Below are 18,387 nucleotides of genomic sequence, written 5' to 3' on the forward strand. Positions count from 1 at the left end.
AGTTTGAATCGGGTATATTTTCAACGAATTATCGACAAATATTTCACTGTTCTTCGTCAGATCGTATTAGCTGTAAAAAAAATAAATAAATAAATAAAAAAATTAAGCACAATTCAATTTAGCGACATAAGGCGTCTGATCTACTTTAACCTTTCTAATGTTTCGAAATAGTCACGTTACTAACAATAGCAAATAATAATGATTATAACCGATAACCGGTGTTAGGCAACAACAAATTAATTGTGTGCAATTTTTATTCTTCAACGACTAAAGTCCAGCAGAGATTGCGAATAAGACCGATTTTAATCGATGCAAATACATCATAGATATAAATATTACAAGGATACTACTTTCTTTGTAAGTGATAAACCGCGTTTCTGTCTCACTGTCGCGGGCGTAAAAATAGTAGTTATAGACAGGAAGCCATCTGCAGTGTGAAACAGATGATCACTTGCTACGTAAGTTGCAGGTACGTTACAACGACAGTCGGGGAATAGGCAGTAAAAACTATCGGTTGGCAGAATTGTCGCAAGAACACCTTTCTCGCCCGTTACTTTACTTACTCCATCTACCTCGCAGGACCATCCGTGGTGCCGTCAGTGGCGATCATTTGCAGCGTTCGCGTTTTACTCCCTTCAGGATAACGCTTTATGTCCTCTCGCACCGACGTGCACCCCGTGAGTCGTCGTCGTTGCTACCGGAAGGGGATGAAACGTGCCACTCTGATACGTGTATAAAGACGTGTAACATAAGTACATACAAAAACAACGGCGCAACCCGAACACACGTTAAGCTCACGTATCGTACTCCAAAATCGGGATGTTACACGAAACGTGATACGTGTCAGTGTCGCTGTGATATAATATAATACGATACATGTATCGGGGTGGCCCTTGATGTTTGTAAAAAAAATTTTGTTTCTCTCACCCCTCAAATTGACTCGGAATACTGAAACCCAATTTTTAAAAGTGAAATCCGCTCTTAATTTTAATATCAACCCGTGCGACGAATTTTTTTTTTTTTACCAATATTAAGGGCCACCCTGATACACACACCTATTTTTTTTTTTTTCATTTTCCGAAGAGGAAGTATTTCAACCGTTGCGTACGAGAGAGCTCTCACCCCTTATCGCCGAGATGTAAACGAAGCCGAGTACAAGGGTTCGACTGTCGCGTGGCCGACGTCATCGTTGGACAAGAAGACGGGCGCATTTTCTAAAGCCAGCTTTACGAATACGATTATTAAATAATTTATCGACACGTTACTCAGAAATTATCGCATCACGAACTCTCGTACCAAGTTTATATATTTTACCGTGCTTGTGCGAAATGGACCCTGTTTAAATCGTATATTTAGGACGTTTCTTTTTTTTTTATAATCCTTCTTTTCACACACCCAAGCAGAAATGATTACTTTCAATTTCTATTACACATATATTTACCGATATAGAACTAATTTTTGTCAACCTGTTTTTGTAACAGCCATTGATCAATATTATTATAAATTTACATTGGTTTTTGGAACTTCGGTATGAAACTCAGAAGGAGGGAAGGGTAAGGCGAAAAAAAAAATATATTAAAAAATTAAAAATGAAAAACTCGGCGCGCAGCCGGATTGAAATATTATTTCTAATTACTTCTTCACGGAGTGAAGTGTTATTGTACGTATAATTTGGAATAACAATGTTTCCAATCAAAATGAAAATACGCGCCGCAGTATTTGACCTGATTTTTCCAATATATGGGATTTTTCATTATCATTTGTGTTTTATACGTCCAGTAGCTGGGCGTTTGTTTTACTTTATTTTTATTTCTTTCTCGTGATTCCTCATTTTTTGGTACCTTTTCATTTTCCATATAATAATTTCCAATTTTCATGCACTGCTCGGAGGTTCAGCGAGCGTGAATACGTGCTTGGTACAGGCGTACAAGATAATATACGTGTATGGTATAAAACATATACGTGTCGACACGTGCGCGTATACGTTCGTCTTTTTTACCTCTTTATTTGTTCATTTTTTATTATGGTTGTTATTTTTTTTCTTTTCACACGAACGAAATATAAATTAGTTTTCACATATAGGGAAATGACAGAATATCGATACACGTGACGTGCTGCGATACGATATTATACATTACAAGCATGGGGGAGGGGGAATACACGTATAGGTATATTATGTATGAAAGAAAAATGAGGGTGAGGATAAAAAAAAAAAAAAAGAAAAAAAAAGAAAAAATCGTGAAAGTAAAAAATTGAAGTAAATTCAGAAATAAATAACGAATGAAACGGAAAATACGGAGAAAAGAAGAGTTGGTGAAACGCAATGGCGGAGAAAATACAAGCTTAGACAAGCTAGCTTACGTAGGTCGAAAGAGATAAGTAAATAAATAGATTTAATAATACGTGTGTGCAGCGGCGTTGAAATATTGCTACATAGGTATAGATAATGTTACAAGTGCTGTTGAATTATTCATAAAATTGCAATATACATGTATAGTATATGTAGTTATATATTACAGAATAAAAAGAAGGCAAAGAAAAAGTATATATATATGAAAAAAAAAAAAAAAAAATCTATACAACAAAATCTATATTTTTGCCCGGTCAATTTCACACAGAAGGATACCGTGTGCTCGTCGATGCTATAAAACCTTTTTCTTGACCGGGTTTCGCCATAACTCTCAAACCAACCACTACCCGCGATGCGGATGCCGACGCCACGGACCAAGGAACGTAGACAAATCCCAGGTTTAATATCTGCCCTGAATGAGGCGGGGTTGAAGTTGCGAATTTGAAATGTTACGAAAGCGCGCAATTTCGAATTATTCGGTGGCGAAACTTGGAGTAAAGAAAACAAACTTTGAAGAAACGACAGAAAGAAATGCAAGATTCCGATAATTCAAGTTACGATAGAGCAAAAGTTCGAAAAGTAATGTTTCGATAGAGTAAAATTTCGAATATTAAAATATACTTACACAGCGTAGTTTACTCAACGAGTGGATGTGAAAAATTAGAAAAACCGAAAATCGGAATGACCGGTGATCCGTAGGTAAAAATATCGAAAATCCAAAACAAAGAATGATCAAAGTTGTGAAATTTCATTGAGCCAGATATTCACAGAACTTAATATCTTCGCTCATTCGGAATTTCGATGTTTCAAAGTTTTTAAGTTTCTCATTTTTGCACTTTCGGAGCTTTGACCTGTCCAAGTTAAGCCCTTTCGGCATTTTGTCCTTCCGGAATTTCGCCCTTTCGGAACTTTGAGCGTTAGGTTTCGGCCCATTAGAGACTTTCATGGTTTGGTCAAAGTTTGGCTTCTTTACTTTAAGTTTCGCCACTAAGAAATTCGGAATTTCAACACCATCCTCCCTGAACCTACGGCGATAACAATAATAATGTTCAACGATATGTGCGTAGGTAATAAACGACGGAAATAAAATTGGATCTTTTTTTTATTTTTATATATTATATTTATTCGATTATGATCGATCGATTGAACTAGACGTATAAAAAGCACATAAATTATACATGGCTGTGAAGTGAGTAGGAAGTGATGTCGAAAATGGCAAAAATACGTTAATGACCGATTAATAACATTTCCAGCGTATATCATGTGGATAATATTAAACGTACTGAACAGGGTAAGAGAAAAAGAGGCTAAGAATAAGAAGGAGGAGGAGGAGAAAGAGGAAGAGGAAGAGGAAGAAGAATAAAAAACAAGAAACCGCCCGCGCGAAACCAAACTACGTATACGAGGTATTTAACAACTTAAATTAAGGTGATAAATTAATTTTAGTATAGACTAACTAATAATAGAGAAAGTATAAAGTTTGTCGCGAAAGTTCGAAAACAAACGATCTACCGGAGCGAGGAGCTGCTGCTGCTATATTGTTGTTGCTGCTGCTGCTGCAAGAGGGAAAACATCAGCAGCATCAGCAGCAATGCCCTGCAGGGAGAATTAGCCAGAATGGAAGTGAAAGGGAGAAAGAATTTATTAATTACGAGAGCTACCGTTTCCCCGAGGGCGTTTGTACCTTTTCCAGTTTATACGGAATTCTGTGATTATAGGGGAGAATGGAAAAAAAAGACAAAAAATAAATAAAAATACCAAATACTTCATAAACGACAAATACCAATTTTGTAGCAACGAGGCTCGGCGGTTGAAAGCGGGAGGAATGAAAACTCAGAAGTTTGCTGAAATTTTCCCACAGAATATAAACAAAAGCGAAACAAAATTTTTTTAATGAAAAAAGAACACACGAAACATGCAACGTGTTCAGAGAAATTCGTAACGCGGTAAAACAGGTTCGTACAAGTATGTGTAACAAGGTGTTTCGAAAGAGAAAAATTACTATCTGATAAATTCACTCATCTTTTGCAATAGTAAATTTATTATCAAATGATCACAGACCTTTTTCTAACAGTGTTCAATTCTCTACAAAAATATAGCTGCGAATATTCTGTACGAAGCATCGTCGTCTAGTTATAAAAATCAGAAGTAACAAAACCCATTTTTCTCACGTTATTCTTATGGAAAATAAAAAAGTGCGATGCGCAACCTCGTAATGTCAATATCAAGAGCTGAAATTTTAACATGCGCATTTTCATACCTAAATGGAAGCTTTGAATTTTTTTTTCTTGAAACACCCTAAAAGCGAGAAAAGAACAACAACATCAGCAAGAACATACACACTGAGGAAAATTTCGTTTGTTGTAGTAACTAGAAAAATCAGTAAAACAGGTATCGTTAAAAAAACTGTCTGAATATCGTTGGAATTAGGAAAAACGAGGTACGCCTAACCATTTTGCGCTACTATCGTCGATCCTTTTTTGGTTACTGCAACGCGAAATCAGTTTCTTCGGTTTACTCTACTTTTTTAGTTAAACAAGGCTTTAACGTCAATTTATCGTTGCAAAAGCATTAAATTTTCGCAACAGCGATCGTAACGAGAAAGAATAGTGACTTTCCGGTAACAGCTAGAAAACTAATTTTCATTTTCTTCCTAGAACTATACTTTCCGATTGTGGTAAAAAAATAAAATAATTAAGTACTGAGGGGTAACCGGAACTAAAAATTTCCCTAAGTGCGTAGAGAAAAACGAAAGTGAACAGGTGATGTTAAAATCGTCGAGAGAAAAGGTTGAGGAAAGTGCGTAGGAGGGAGAAAGGGTGAGGAAAATTCGTCGCCCTTTTCGTAAGCCTGTCGCAGGTGTCGCGTGTAAGTACACCTTCATGCATAATATAGCCGAGGGGAAATTCCCCGACAGGGTGTTGGAACCACGGCATAAAGTTAGCATATTCACATATTTTTGCGGGAGTAAACTCGTATAATAATGTATGTACTTATGTAGATTATGGAAGTTTGCCTACTTTCCTCAGCACCCCAAGACGCACATTCTCGCGATAGTTGCGGTAAAGGACCCATATCGCCGGTCCCCCTATCAACGGTCCGAGAAGGATACTCGAGAGGAACTGTTAATGTTTCGCGTTGAGGAATGACGGTGAAAAAATGAAAACTCGCAAATTTTCGACGTGAGATAAAATTGGTCGCGTTTACCTCCTCCTCATCCTTCTTCTTGTCTTCTTTCCTAATCTCGTATTTTTTAATCTTCTTCTCTTTCACCTCTACTTCTGTACAATCAATTTCTCTTAACACACTCGACTGAAAAACGATAGGTGGAGACATGACCGCAAAGTTAGTCTCTCAGCCCCACTCTCCGCCTTTTTATTCTTTTTACGGGTACCGTAAGTTCACTATGTACGGTTATACACCGCAAGACTTTGACGAAATATTATCCATCCATTCGAGAGATTATAAAACTTTCCAGTCTTCGGCAGATGATCGATATCGGGAGTTCAGTTTTTTCATTATTCTTTCGTTATATTAATAAGATAATATTGAGTGGTATTCACCTTTTCTTCTTTCAAATCCAAAACTCTCGATTCTAACGATTATTTCGTAATTTAAACAACACGCGGTTAAAAGATATCAAACAAATTCACACGTACCACGAAGAACAATGAAAACGAACAACAAACCGCCGAGGTTGCTGTAAATAAACTCGACTACAATTGTTACAATTTATACTAAAAACGAAACTGAAAGTCGTTTGAAAATTTTAAATCAACCAAACGGTAGATACGCGTTGCAGCAATTTTGAAGAAGCTAATTGCAATATACAATTGAGTATTAAAAAATAGTTTGCCTCCTGCAAATCTCGAGTGAACGTTATAAATTCTTGCATTAAATTCTTGAATTTCGCGCAAGGGTCAGGCTGTCGTCGTGGGAATATCCCGGAGTGCAGTTTCACCTCGTTTTCGGCTATGATGGCACCTACCAACACCACCACCACCACCACCACCACTACTATTACTACAACACCGACTACTACTAATCCCCGGTCCCTGGCCCCTTTACAAAAGTTTCATCGCTCCTGGTAAAGCCGCAGTTTTGAAGTTGGGAGTTTGACGCTCAGCAGTTTTGCGGTTCAAGGTATATATGAGAGTGGAGGAATACAGAAGTTGCTCACCGTTTCGCGTATAGTCGTAGTTCGTCCCGTCCGTGTCGAGGTGGTAGGTATACCTACGCTCGGGTGGCGAAAGATAATTGAAATTTAACGGCACCGTAAAAATAATACCCAAGTCCCGCAGGTGGTCATCACGACTCTTGAGATGATCGCTGTAATCGCCGCTGGGTAATATTTCAAATGGTTTCGTTTAAAATAGGCATATAAAACGTAATCAAAGCAACCATTTGAATGATGTTTCCGAAAGGTATTTTCCATTTTTCGATTTAAACGGACTTGTTAAGAGAATTTTTAAACATAATCAGAAACGGTTTCGAGTCTTGACTGGAGAGCTGCATATCCTTTACCAACGATAAAATCACGTCGAATTCGCACAAGAGCCAGCGAACCGGGTCCGTGACGTGTTTACGATTAAATCGTACTGCCGGATATGCCGCAGCAGCATCGTGTGTTTTGTGTAACGAGTGTAGGGACCAACGGTTTTCGCCAGCGTGTGTAACTCTCCGGTTGGAAGTGGTAGCCGGGAGTTTTATCGCAGGTGACACCTAAATTTCGTGATAAAATCACGACGCGAAACGTGAGAGAGATTCCCGGTTATTTACATTCTAAAGTTTTAGCCCGTCGGCTGGTGCATGAGCCCAGGAGGTTTATCTCTGGATATATACCGGATCATGAATCAAGCAAGCCGAGTGTGCCCTCCTCAATTTACAGCCAGAATTTCGCACGTCTACGGATGGATGTAACCGTACACCTTGTGGGTAACGCGACGCTTCCACGTGAGGATGCCCAAAAACGGCACAATTTACCGACGACATCGATGGATTTGAGAAGAATATTGTTACAAGGCGTCGGTGGACGAGGCTGAAAGTTGGCAATGCTGACGCAACGAAACATCAGGGGGAAAATCATTATTGCGCAAATTTAGAATGACTTTGAATAAGTTGGCTTAGGGTCCATCCATAAATTTACGTCACGCGTTAATGGGGGAGGAGGGTGTCACCGTAATGTGACATAGTGTGACAAGGGGCAGGGGGAGGTCAAAAGCTTTGTGACGTCACATTTTAAAATTTAACATACTAAAACACGAAATTTATATATAAAGATTATTTAATAAGAATAAGAAAAAAATTAAAACAACTGTTTTCTTTTGATTATTTTTAAATACATGCATAAGTTTGAAAAATTTGTGATGTCACATCAGGGGGAGGGGGTTCTAAAAATGTGACAACTTGTGACAAGGGCGGGGGGAGGGGTTTAAGAGTTCTAAAATTCGTGTGACCTAATTTATGGATGGCCCCTTATCGAAATAAAAGCAAGGTGATCGTAATGAGAAAGAACAGTAACGGTTACTAGACTTTCTAGTAACAGCTAGAAAACTGATTTTCATTTTCTACCTAGAACAATATTTTTCGATTGTGGTAAAAAATGAAAATAGTCAAGGACCGAGCGGTAACCGAAACTAAAAATTTCTGTCGGTGTACCGTCAATTTATAATTTTATAAAATGAAAGGTTCGATTATTGGGTCTAAGCGTGTCAATAAGTGGTACGCTTACCCTTATGCTTTGTTCGTCGTGTTTTACTAAATTTCAGACATTCCCAAAGATGCAAAGTAACGATTTTTCCCTAAACCTGCATCGTTGCAGTAACGTTACCGGCTTCATTCTCATTTGGCAAGAAACCGAGTGTGTGGTAAAAATTCACGTTTAACTGAGTAAAGGTGGGGTGGATAAGGTAAATTAGAAGTCCATACGTTGCCATTCACCTGTCCAGGTTGTTCTATTTGCCGGTGTATTAATTTCCGGCGGAGGAGCGTAACTTCCGTATCGCGTCGGCGAGGTTTCCTCGGTCGCACCGATACCTAGATGTTGCAGTGCATGTAACACGGCTCACATCCCACTGCTTGGTTGCAGCCTGGACCGCAATCTCTCTTGTATTTTGCAACGGCAAAACATGTACAGTCGGTAAACAAGGTACGTGTCGTATTCTACTCTACATCACCGGGCTGGGTACATGTATTATGTATGTGCATTAGACGTATATTATATATATATATATATATATATATATATATATATATATATATATATATACACATATATAATATACATATACATATACATATATATACCCATGACGATGTTGCAATTAATTAGGGTTGGCACAGGTTGGTAAATTTACTCTGCACGATGGGTGCAGGTATACTTTATGCATGTGCAACTTCATACCTGAATTACGAAATTTAATCATATTATGTTATATACAGACAAATCGCCGTAGCATTTAGTCAATTACTTATTGATAATGAAATTAGTTTCTCACCAACCGGACAACATTTGATTAACATTACGTAAATATACAAGTAAACAACTCGACCCCAAAGATGTATTCTCAAATCGGGTGTTCGATCGTACGTGAACATTTACAAACACCTTTCCGTACAAAGTTGATCAGCGAGGATGGTGAGAATTTAATGAACTAGAAAACCTACCGCGTGAGTAAAAGCGTTGATTATAGTTAGATTTGAATCACGGGGTGATCAGGAAACTCGTGGCGTTGTTTCAGGGTGAGAGTATCGAACCCAAGACGACCCGATTCAAACCCAACCCAACCCAACCTAACCTATCCTAACCTAATCCAACCTTACCTGACTTAAATTTGGGGTTTTCCCAAAATGTAGATCAGAACCGAGAACTATGAAACAAGGATGAAGGGGCGGAGGAAGATTGAAGGTGACGACGAAGCGGACGAGGAGAGAGGAAGAGAGGGAGGAAAAGGGGATGAGAGAGCTGCAGCAGCCACGGCGGAGATTGTGGCTGACCAAAAACCACCGGAACGTTTCAGAGGATTGCGGTGTGTATACGGATATGTATGTAGGCGCGCGTCTTTCATGCCGACCGGAAGTTGTTATTATGCATGTAAGAGCATTTAGGCTCGGGTTGCTTCTGTTGCTGTATATGCCTGTATATATTCGGGGATTCAAAATCTCGTTTTCGCCGAGTACGAGATTTCGTATTTTCTATGTTGACGTTTAACGCGCGTGTAATGAAATGCATGAAACGTCGGATGGGGGAGGATATCAAAGGTAGGAAGGCCGTGCGTGCAATTGGGTCGTTGAATGAAAAATTTCATTAAGTCCGTCGGATAAAGCGTCGAAAAATAATTGACACGTGTATCTTCTTTTTTCAGTTCAATGTTTATTAACAAAGATACACAAGAGTTTGAAAATGACGCGTGAGGTCGCAATGTATATATTGAGAAAAAATTTCAGTTCCGGTTACCGCTCAGTCCTTGACTATTTTCATTTTTTACCACAATCGGAAAGTATAGTTCTAGGAAGAAAATGAAAATTAGTTTCTAGCTGTTACCGGAAAGTCTGGTGTCCGTTACTATTCTTTCTCGTTACGATCACTGTTGCTATATTTTCTTGCAACTGTTGCGAAAATTTAATGCCTGTGCAACGATGAATTGACGTTAAAGCCTTGTTTGACTAAAAAAGTAGAGCAAACCGAAGAAACTGATTTTGCATTGCAATTACCAAAAAAGGATCGACAATGGCGCAAAACAGTTTTTTTAACGATACCTGTTTTACTGAATTTTTCTAGTTACTATGACAAATGAAATTTTCCTCAGTGTAAATATAGTTATACTACAATGTGAACATTATAACGTCACGCAAATTCAACCGGCTATATCTTTGTTAATAAACATTGAATTGAAAATAGAAAAAACGTGTGCCAATTATTTTTCGTCATTCTATCTCACGGACTTGATGAAATTTTTCGGAATTTTTTATTCAATAACCTAATTATGCGATCAGGTTGAAATTTCGTTGTGTGAAAAATCATCATGCTTTCTATACATATATATTTACATTTTACTTGCATCGTCTCACTGCCTATATTACATATATGTATAATATAGGTATACATATATCCATACCGATATTTTAAATTATCAAATTTTGCCAATTAAATTTTCCGACCTTTGAAAATTCGTTGATACAAGTTTTTTTCATTGTGTCGCCATTCCACTTACTGACCTCAATCATACGTATTTATATGAAGCTGAAGTTTTTGAGAAAGAAGAGCTGATTTTCACGGCAAAGTTTGTAAAGAAAAGCAAAATACGTTTTTATTTCACGAAGATCAAGTTAGTAACTTTACGTTAATTCGCACCTCTGTGACTTTCCAAAATTTAGTCAAAAATTTTAAACAAAATATACATACTGATTCTGAGAAGCCAACTCCTTGATAGTCATCCTAAAATTGTCCAATAATGAGAAATTGGAAAAAAAAGAAAAACAAAGAAGACCAGTTTCTATAACAGCTGCGCTGCCAACGAGCGGAAAAATTAAGAGGCACAATATAGAAAGTTGACAACAATTTGACAACAACTTACAAATGTATCATGTAGCTGTAAATATACCGGCAAGGCAATCGGTTCTTCCTGGTAAATCTTGTCAAGTTTTGTCGTTCGCAAAGATACGATGAAACGCTGGGGAAAGAAGCTCTTGATACTTTAAGAAGCTTAAGGGTCTCTAGTCTTCGATGTATAGATACCAACCGAAGAATAGAATCTACTCTAAAACGGGATTGTCAGCGTACGTTATATACACGATGTAGTATTATACATTATACAGGGCATATCCACCTGTGTACACCTTCTGAACAGATCATGCTTTCCAAACACATAACGAAGTAAGCGAAACCACCTGCGGTGAAATAGAAACAGCGGTAACCGCAAGAGCAATTCATGCCGCATACACAACGATCCTCGATTTCTATTACATTAAACATGAAAAATACTTGTAATTTTTCCGAGTTAAGGGACTCCTCATGATTCGATCGTTCGCTCTTTGACTCATAAATAGCCCGATTATCGATCAGCTCAAGTGTCGGTAGGTGCATCTGAGAAGGATGGAAGCGTGAGCATTATGTGTACGTAGTTCGTTCTCTACTATCTCAGAGTTGATTACAGAGGACTGAATCATCAGGGTAATTTTTTTTTTTTTTTATTTATTTTTTCGAGAATTTGAAAACGTTTAAGCCCCTGGGACTATAAAAATTCAAAAAACAACCTTGTATATATCAGGGTGGGTCAAAAAAATAAAGTATTTTTTTTTTTGGATCCGACACACGAAAACTAGTTCCTAGGTACCTCTATAAAGTACTCACCGAGTATGAGCTCTTAATATTAACGGGAAGATTATGCTCATCATAGTTTTCCATTTTCAATTTAGTGTCATATAAAAATGGTCATATCTTATCAACAATAGATCGTTTAACCAATCGCAAAGTCAATATTTCTAGGAAATTGAACGCTCTACAAAAAAGGTCTCTTGTAGTTAATCGATTACTCTAGCCGTTCAAAAGATATTCGCAGTAGAATTCCAATGCCTACTGATTTTAATAGTTTTTCAATAAATATTTCCAATATAATATATATATATATATATATACAGACAGCAATAAAATTATTTTCTTCGTATACAGTAGATTGAATCAACGTGTAAGATATTGTCTCCAATCATCAGCCGGTTTATAAAACTTATATCGCGTGCGATTTTGACCATTTCAACGAAACGTCTTCTCCTCGCGCTTATAATTCGTACATTTTCTTATCAAAATGGCAAAGTTCTATCAGCTGCGGGTGAGCATCAATTTTTCAAGTAATGGGGATCATCGATGTATAACGTCAGAGATCCGAAAAGTAAGAGAAAGAGAGAAGGCAAGAGGGAAAGGGACGGCTTACAGAGTGAGCGGCAAACGCAAGGAATGAAGAGGGTTGGGAGAGGGGCAGGCAAACGCAAAGCAATCAATAGTACGTCGGTGAGGAGGAGGAGGAGGAGGAGGAGGCCGCAGCATCCAAGAGGACTTAGCCGGGTTAGTGGGGTACACCGGCTAAACTGTGGAAAAACTTGATGGAGAATAATGATCTTGTAGGAATAGGGAATTACCTTTTCCTTTCCTTACTCTCTTTTCTCTCTCTCTCTCTCTCTCTCTTTCCCTCGTCGTCCTTCTCTCTCCGTTCCTCCCCTCCGTCCTCCTTCCTTCCTTCCTTCCCAGCTAGCTTCAGCTCGCTTTATCTTACCCTCTAGCAGAGTTCCTCGTTCGAGGAACCCTCTTATCGGCCCCTTTTCAAACCCCTCTATCAGGCCGGTGTAAAGAAATGCGCATTAACGAATTGTAAGACGTCGTCGGTAGGGTGGGGAGAAGGGCGTGAATAATGCAAACAACAAATTAGGCGCCCCGAGAAGCTCGGATGATTATTTCGCGATACGACTTGAAACCTCCCTTCAATTTTCCCCTCGTTTCGTCCCCATTCCTACACAGCTAGCGGGAAATCACGCCAAAATTTACGAGCAAGCCGTTCGGCGGTGAAACTTATTGTTGGCACATAGTTGATCCGATGATCGGCCATAACTTGGATGCAATAATCCAAAGACACTTTTGCCTAATTAATATCTCGTTAAGGACGTCGCCGAGCTGTGACAATAAAGGGTTTCGCTCGCGTCGCGTACGTATACGTGAATTATTATAGTTTGCCACAATGGCTGGCTCCGAGCTAATGGAATTTTGCTGTTCGAAGGGCGCAAAGTTTTACCGATGCAGGGAAAAAGTTTTTTTTTTTTTACCGTCGTGGCGGCAAGTCCAACGGCAAAAAGGTAAAGAGAGCCAAAACCGCGGAAGGAAGAAACTGAAAGTGATGATTTTCACGCTGTTGCGGAAAAATAAAAAATACAATAATTTGAAACAAAACGAATTCTCATTTCTCGAATTGGCTATGATGTTAGAGCTAGCCAATGTTTTGTCACTGGCATCAATGGGTTGCGTGTATCGAAGTAAAAATGCTGTTTTATGCTTGAACAAAACTTCAAACAAAAAAGAAAACAATTTCCTTCCTCGACAAACACGAACAAACAAACCTTACGTAATACCTACGCGTAAAAAAAAATGTTTAATATACAAGAAATAAATTTTAAAAAAATTTTGACATCAGCCTCGGGCGAAACGACGACAACATTTCTATATAAATGAAATGTTTCGAAGCAAAGGAAAACATGTAGCGACTTAAAATTCCTGAAAGAAGATTTTTCGTACCGTCGACAAGCCTTGCGTTCAATTTCCCTCTTGTTATTTTTTTTTCTCTCACTCACTCTCTCTCTCTCTTTCTCTTTCACTCCTTCATCTTAACGAGAGATAAAAATCATCGTGAGAAACGATAGACTTCCTAATATTCGCTCGTACCATACGACGGTAGTTTAAAAACAAAAATTTCAACCAAACAAATGCTGTTCCACGTAATATACGTAAATAACAAAAAAGATAAAGATAAAGAAAGAAATTACCCTCGAAAAAAAAGTTCAAAATGGAATCAAATTCAATTTCTTATCTGTGGAATCTCAGAGCGGAAAAATGACCAAGTATCGGGGACGTTGGAGTAGAGATATAAAACCAAGCTGTTTCGATAGATATAAGGGGCAGATCGTTCCTTGAGTTTTGGGCACATTAAGTTGTCCAATGGGGAGGGGGGGGGGGGGGGGGGGTGTAATTTGTGGAAGGGCGGAAAAGGAGGGAAAGAGCAAGGCACGGGGGTAATATTTCGCAAGACGGATACGTAATGGGTATAATAACGAGAAGCTGGGTACATTGGATTCTTTTGTTGCAGCCTATGTATGTACGTGTGTAATGGATTATGTACCGTACGTATAATATCGTATATATGTGTGTACGTGTGCGTATATACGGCAAGGCCTCGCGCGTATTATTCTTATTGTTGGGTAAGTGGCGGTATATTACGTATACATATGTATAGAACATCCCGTCCCAAATCATCCACCCGGGGACCCTGACCATTTTCGATTTTATTTTTATTTCAGATGAGGGTGAAAATGCATAGAGATCGAAAAATCGGAGGGCCGCAATGTCGAATGTTTGAGAAAGCGAAAACTCAATTTGTAAAGTTTGAACATGTCGAAAGCCGAAGTACAGAAAAGTAAAAGATCAGAAAGGTCAGTACATAGAATGCCAAATTGTAGAATCGTCAGGATTTCTCTCGATAATATAGAATCGTATACAGATTTTCGATTTTGCTGTTCCATGTTTTAACCTTTCTATATATATATATTTTTTTTTTTCAATTTTCTGTACTTCTACTTTCCACATTTTTAAATTCTACGAATAAGATTTTCCCGTTTATGAAAATTCGATATTCTGGTCCTTTTGTCAATCGGTAATTCTAGTGTTTTCTCGTACCTGTTCAACCTCGCCGTAAAATCAACAAGAAACGAGAAAAAAAAAAAAAAATTAAAAACAAAAAAGATACCAAGAGTTGAATCACAATCGATTCAACATAATAATGTTCAATTTTTCGTTAGAGAATGACACACTTTCTCACGATTTTCGACAATTTTCGAACGAACAAATCAACCACAAACAACCAATTTCACAAATTTGTATTGAACCGATTAAGACGTGCAACACCAAAACCATTCTCAAAAAATGGTCATCGTGGAAATCACACCCGAAACGAAACCTTACCATGTTCTTTAATCACGGTGGAATACATGGAGAAAAAATTTGATTTTTTTTATTCATTTTTTTTTTTTTTTTGGATTATAGAGCGAAGGCAATCATTTGAAGAAATAAAAATAAAAATAGAAAATATTTAAGATCACAGGCTGTATGATTGTCGATGGAATGATCCGTACATATGCGGATATACATATACATATATATATATATATAATTATATATATGCACACGCACACTTTCCTATAGTAGAAAGGAATTAAAAGCAGAGGCCTTTTATAATAGTAACCCCTGCGAGCAGCAGCATAATCCTCGTGTAGCCCCCGTATAACCACTAAAACTGTTGAAACCCGGCTGTATAATCGCTTCCCGCAAAATACCCCGCCAGCTTAGTAGTGTAGAGGAGGGGTGTAATAAATTTATAAAATTGAATAATAAATTATTTTAAACTTCTCGTAAATAGCCACTTTGACCGTATTCCATATACTACACGTATATGTATATATACATACATATATAGGCGTGTATATACGCGCTTACACATATATAATATATATATATTATATATGTGTAAAATGCCCGGCAAAGACTAGAATCTCGAATCAGGATCGTTAGCATAATACGAAGGCACCTGCACCTTCTCTCTCTCCTCTCCTCTCCGCCCTAACCACAGCATCCCCCCCCCCCCCCCTTCATACCCCATATATATCTGGCAGCAGCCCCCAACGATCCGTAAGTATCTATTCGCAATTGTAAATTTTAACGTATCGCAGTGTTTTGTTGTATTAATGGATGTGACAAGTGCTTGCTTTGATTAGAAACGAAAAAAAATTGGTCATCGATTTATGGAGTTCAACTTAAGCCATCAAGATATGGTGATGAGAAAGATGAAGAAATAAAAAAAAAAAAGGTGAAATAAATTAAAAACGATAAATCAATTTCTTCTCAAACAATTTTTGATCCTTCTCTATTTCAAATTCGATAATTATGTACAGGTAAATATTCGACGATTACGAATTGAGAGAAGATGAAAAAAATTAATCACGCATACGATGCATCGATAAACGTGAAAAAAAAAACAAAGTTCACCGTACCCAACAAATGTTGCGAGGATCGTGAGAAAAAGATAAACCGACAAATATATTAATTATTTTCAAGTTCAAGGCATGGATTGGTGTAGCAACGGTTTAGAAAGCCGGGGGGCAGGCAACCCGTTGGCAATACACGCGGCCTCTCGTTATATCAAAAGCGGGGGCAAGGCAACCCGGGGGTCTGATAAATTACAGTAGGCCACGCGTTACGTGTTCGGGATTATCGAAGGATTATTGCCAGATGACTGCCGACCATTAACGTAACATAGATTACGGGTTGGGCCAAGATTAACGGCGAAGGTTGAGCCCCCCTTTTTTTCTTCTTCGTCCGGTCCGCAGTGCAGCATCAGAAAGCGGAGGAGTGGAAACGCCGTTGCCCAAGATCCCGGGAGGGATGAAGATGAAGAGGAAGAGGAAGAGGAAGAGGAGATGAATGGACGGTAAGGATGGATATGCGTACATACGTCAGTGTCTGTCTCGTTATCCAAGAATGTCAGAAATATGTAAAAAACACGCATATGTTATGTATAAACGAGTTTTGTTGCAGAAACACCTTGAATAACATTGGAAAGTGAAGAAGAAGAAGAAGAAGAAGAAAAAAAAAGAAAAATAAAAACACCATGCTTGCAATATCCTTTATATATATTTATAGAAATAGATAGAAATTTTTCCCAAACTTCTGCCAGTATACGTTTTTACTTCGTATCGAAGGATGTAGAATAAAATTTAATGAAGAAAAAAAAAAAAAACTATAAAAGAGAGTTTGAAAAAGAACAGTATGTATTACATAAGTATGCAATTCATTTGAATTTATTTTCAAAGGGGTTTATGGATGGAACGCTTTGATTGAAACTACGTTCTATACGCATACCTACATAAAGGTACGTGTTTGCATGCTATATTAAACGCTATGTAATTGTCAATATGAAATTCGACGACCGAAAAACATTCGTTACCTCTTTCTTTGATGTGTTCACGATTAGTTTCAACGAAATTACGTCAGACTATGCGTAAATGATATTTATAATACATACATATGTACTATTAGTGATCTTGCACATAACGTATAAAGCTCTTTTTTTGACAGAACCTTTCTTTCAACCTAAGCAAACTTTTTAGGCGGTGCCATGGTGGAAAATCGCGCATTATTTTTCTCCGAAAGACCCTAATACGTGTAAGTAGAAGCGCGAAAGCAATATCTCGGTTGGTTGGTTGAAAATTGTTCGGACCCGCTGGCGGCTTGGAGGGTCCAAGGGTTTAAGGTTTCGACTTGAAAAAGAGCAGGGAAATAAAAATATCCTAGATTTTACATCTCCTGTAGCGAATATATGGACAGCACTTTTTTAGAGTTAAATCTACAGCAATTGTGGCAAGATTTACAAATCCGATAACAAGAGTTACAAAATCAATACTAACAGTCACAATATGCTTAAGTAGATCTATCGGAATTGATATAGATTTGACTCCAAAAAACGGTTTTTCAATTCTCCCTTGATTAAAAGAAAGTATTACGAGTAAATTTTTTCCGACAATATTTTTATGTTATGGTAGTATGGTCTTTGAAAATAATATTGTCAATCCCCTGCGATGAAAATGTATAAGCAAGAAACCTTTCGAATAATATTCTGCCCACCGGTTGCCAAAAATTCCTTACGCACACACTTTCGTCGCGGAAAATTGAAACTTTTTTTCGAAGCCTATGTAACACCCTAATCTAAAAATTGGCGAAACCTCTATTCAAGAGCACATTGTGCTCGTTTGAATGATAAAACATTTGTAAATTATAAAAACTAATAAGTACAATGTGATACCAAATTTATTAACGAACGTATATCGTATCTTCACAGCCAGTCTTTAAGCTTATAGAAAATATCGGCCTCACTTTTTTCGAACGATAAGCGGCCCTGGAATTAGGGGAGAAACGAAAAGGATGAAAAGTAACAAAAAGACGAAAAACGCGTGCTTGCAGATTTTCTTTTAATATTCTGCGGTGGTAATCATCTCTTCCTTTTCCTCCCATTTTTCATTTTTCGACTACAGTATAAAGCAATGCATATAGTATACATATATATATATATATATATATATTATAAATATCATCCATAATTGCAAGATTTCGTATATATAATATGCATAACAGCGAAGAGAAAGTTGTTTCTAGTCAAATTACCGTTTCGTAGACAGCTTGCAGAACTAATGGAGTACTTATGCGTAAAATTTGAAAAACATACACATCT

The 18,387-nt window shown here is 37.7% G+C and overlaps 1 protein-coding gene across 8 annotated transcripts in view; it reads right to left on the reverse strand.

The window, feature by feature from the left end:
- The window catches only part of LOC124174945 (venom dipeptidyl peptidase 4), a 207,678-nt gene that overhangs the window by 125,382 nt on the left and 63,909 nt on the right, over nt 1-18,387 (reverse strand). The window lies entirely within an intron of this gene.

This window comes from Neodiprion fabricii, chromosome 2 (genome assembly GCF_021155785.1).
Source record: "Neodiprion fabricii isolate iyNeoFabr1 chromosome 2, iyNeoFabr1.1, whole genome shotgun sequence".
In the NCBI taxonomy this organism is placed as follows: domain Eukaryota; kingdom Metazoa; phylum Arthropoda; class Insecta; order Hymenoptera; family Diprionidae; genus Neodiprion; species Neodiprion fabricii.